This window comes from Merops nubicus, unplaced genomic scaffold (genome assembly GCF_000691845.1).
Source record: "Merops nubicus isolate BGI_N331 unplaced genomic scaffold, ASM69184v1 scaffold8070, whole genome shotgun sequence".
NCBI classification, from domain to species: Eukaryota; Metazoa; Chordata; class Aves; order Coraciiformes; family Meropidae; genus Merops; species Merops nubicus.
The window spans coordinates 7,988-11,951 of NW_008584753.1; positions in this window are offsets into that span (position 1 = coordinate 7,988).

Here is a 3,964-nt window from a genome sequence, read left to right on the forward strand (position 1 = left end):
GGCTAGCAATCCTGGAGGAAAGAAAACCCTGAAATCACAATCCTGGAATACCACCAGCTTCCCTGCCCACCCTCATCTACATACTGACCACGACACGATATGGAGTATTCCATTGGCCAGTTTTGGTCCACTGTTCTGGCTGTGCTCCCTCCCAGCTTCTTCTGCACCTGCATGCTAGCAAGACATGGGAAGGTGAAAAGCTCTTGATTTCTTGGCAACTAAAGCCATCAGCATAATATCAACACTCTTTGCATGCTAATTCCCACACTGAAGTAAAAACACAGCACTATTATAGCTACTAAAAATAAAAACTACCTCTGTCCCAGCTGAAACCAGTACAATGACTTGTGAGCATGATGGTGAGTGATCAAGCCGAGACTGCTACAAGGAGAGTACTTACAGGATAACACACAGGGCACACTGCAGGAGCTCCATGTTCTCCAGGAGTGAGGGAGCCAACCTACACAGACATAGCTGTCCCTCTCCAAAAGCACTAAGCCAGAGGAAGGCAACACCACCACTGCATTGGTTACCAGCAAGAAGACAGTGGTGTCACACGCTGAACGCAGCAGCACAACACCAAGAGATTATTCACGCTCAACTAAATACATTATGTTCAGATGCTATGACAGAAAGGAAGAAAAAACTTGTCATAAAAAATGCTCACATATATGAGCACATAAGCAAATCAGTTACTTCTCAGTACCATCAGTTTCCTATTTAAAGTAAACTTGCAGGATTAATGTAGATCTGCTAATTTTTCTGCCACCAGCCATCTACCTCCTCCCGTTTGTGCATTTCTGCTCATCTCAGAAACAGCTATCAGCAAGCTTCAAAAGACACAGAAGATGTGATCATAAAGGTAACAGAGGTCTGTATTTTCCCCAGTTGAAAGCCTTTCCTTTCTTTTTAGCCCCCAACCTGTGCCCCTCCTACAGCTGGAAAATTCTGCAACCAAATTAACTTCTCCAAGACAGTTCCCAGTAGGTCAAAATCATGTAAAATACACTGTGCAAATAAAATCACATACAAGAGTAAGGCACCTAGATGAAATACATGATTTCAGCTTCAGTGCTCCTAAGAACATACTAACCCCTTTTGTGAGAGGGTAGCAATGTCCAGGAAAGTCATGAGCTGCAAAAACCATACCTTGTTTTCTAAGCCCCAGTTTGAAGCCTGAACAAAATGCCCTTTGCCCTTGGTTATAAATAAATTATAAACTTTCCAAAGATGCTTCCAGCCACCCAACGTACCGATCTAGTTTGGCATGTTATGGAAAGCCCAGCAGTGGGATGAAGTCACCCCTATGAACGCATCAATCCTTCCCAGTTATGACTTCTTAAGACAGGCTCCTACCACAAATGTGTTCTCCAGGCAGAACAGAAATCCAAAGGTACAGCTCCTCAGCCAAAATCCTGTCACTCCGATGCTACAGAAGCTCTGACAGCAGAATGCAGTAGTTAACTTTATAGAAGGCAGCAGGCTGAAAGCGGCAGGCCCTGGTGGGGCGTCAGTTTTGACCATCTATGCTTCAGGGTGAGGCCATAAGGAGAGAAGCTGCATTGCTGCTAATGCCACAAGGGCTGGCGAGCTCTCCGAGTCTGTCCTGCCAATGGCAGGTCTCTCTGAGGCCTGCGGCCATATACTCCTATTCAGAGGAGGAAAGGGCACAGCAGGGCGTGCCAGTTCTCAGTGTTAGGCCAAAATTTATCTCACAGGAAATGGTTCTCCTTCCACTCCTGCTCTGACCTCTGCTCCTCTCACCGGAGTACCACGTGTACAACAAATCAGAGGCACTTTGTCATTAATAGAGACCACATACTGCAGCAGCAAGATTACTCCTCCACCAGCAGTGGAAGAGAATTTTCCAGCTTGCTCAGGAAACTCTATAAACTTGTAAGCACTTGTCCTTGCTAGTTACCACCTTCAGCCTCAAGCAACATCTGAAAAGAAGATTAAGAAAAGATAACACTGTCCAAGGACACCAAGAAAAACATAACATCCAACAAAATATGAAATATACAAAACGTTTACCAAAGAATGCCCAAGAGTTACTAGCCAATAAACCTCAAACTATGGTTGTTTAAATACATTATTTAATATGCTTTCTTTAGAGATATTTTTAAACCCAAATTCCAGTCTTCTAGATCTACAGTAGACAGAGCTATAAACATTTACCAAGCCAAGTTTTTCATGTTTGCTTCTCTGCTGTTATTATTTAAGGAAAAGAAACTCAAAGTCTCTTGTTAACAGCAATCCTGTTCTAACTTGGCTGTTTCACCCTAGATCAGAATAAGGACAACAGCGTGTTACCACAGTTCTCTCCCAAAATGCAGACCAAAGGTCAAGCAGGAGCAAGAGACTGTCATGACCACACAGTAATTTAGCTTTTTAGAGTGACAAGTAAAAAAGAGTAGTTGGTTGGAGGCAATACTGAAAATAGTGTGTTGCTCCTTTCCCACAGGAATCACAAAAGAAGTATCTTTTTGCTACTGAAGTCAAACTGCCTTTGAACTCAGGTTCATTCGACACATTTGAGCAAATCTAAGTTTATGTAGGTAGCTTTGAGGTCACTTTTCTACCTTCTATTTTTCCCTCTTCTCTCCATATTTAATGCCTTCTTTCTCCCCTTCCTTAGCCCCACATTATCCTTCATAATTTCTATCTTCAGTTACTCAGTCCCAGTGGGACAGAGCCAGAGCAATGCTCCTCTTCAGTCTTCTGGCATTGTCAATACTGTGGCAAATGGCAAATCAATCGTGCTGAATTAGTACTCAGAAAGAAAAAGAAGAAACAGGTAAGTTCTTCAGACAGTTGTTTTCTATCTTTTAAAGGCCATTTTGCATGGCCATTAAATTCTAAAAGTACACATGAGCTTCTGCAGTTAGTATAAAAATGTGATCAAACTGGAAAAGTTTCAGTGCTCCTTGGTTTAAATTGAGCAGCACACTGATGCAGCAATCTCCTGTTTGAAGCCGCTGCTCAGCTATTCAGACAACAGCAGACATCAGGTGTAAATTTCATATTTATTGTAACAAAAACTATGACATGTTCATTTGTGCATTCAGCTTTAATATAACTCTCAGTATGTAAATGTTCTACACCACATGAGCTCTATACAATCATGCTGGTTGTGGCAGCAGTAAAGAACACGGAAAAAAACTGTCTGTAAAAGTAAGGAAAGAGAGACCAGAGGAAAAAGTGGTTTTCTTTAAATGGTCTATGTCATCTCAGTTCTAGCTAATTTATATACAGCCACTCAGTCAGTTACGCTCAGTGACCATGGTCCAAAGAGTCACTTAAGAAAAAAGGTCGATTTTTCAGCTTGTCTCCTTAATGCCAAGGCTACAAAACATGTAAGCATCACTATACAACATTGAGCTATTTACAGGAATTTCTCAATCAACTGTTCTCTCAGAGAAAATTAGTGAATCTCAGTGACTTAAGTCACCTGAAAGAGTAAAGCAACTCCTAGGAGTTAGTCTCCATATTCTACAAATGTCTATCATTTTCAAGACCAAAAAATGCCTTTTCTCTCAAAGAAATACAGTATTACAATATTACTTAAATCATTTAGCACTGGCTACTGCCCTGCTTTTCAAACAAAACAATCCATTTTAAAAAATATTACATCATCATCTGTTTCTCAGCAATATATTAAACCTTTTGTGTGTGTGTTTTTTTGTTTGTTTGTTGTTGGGGTTTTTTTTGTTTGTTTTGTTTTTACACTTGATATGTTAAGGGAAGATTAACTATTTTAAACTTTACCAGTCAAGCGTCTCTAGAAGAAAGTCAATATTAAACCTAACAATCTGAAAAGCTGCAGCTATCTGTAGTGGTAGGATAAGGAAAAGGAAGTAAATAAAGGAAAAAGATAAGGAAAACCCCTGCTGTAATGTGAGCCCGCTGGGTCCCGTGCTCAAGTCTCCCTGTTTGTCGGTTGATCTCTGAGCAGCAGAGTGGG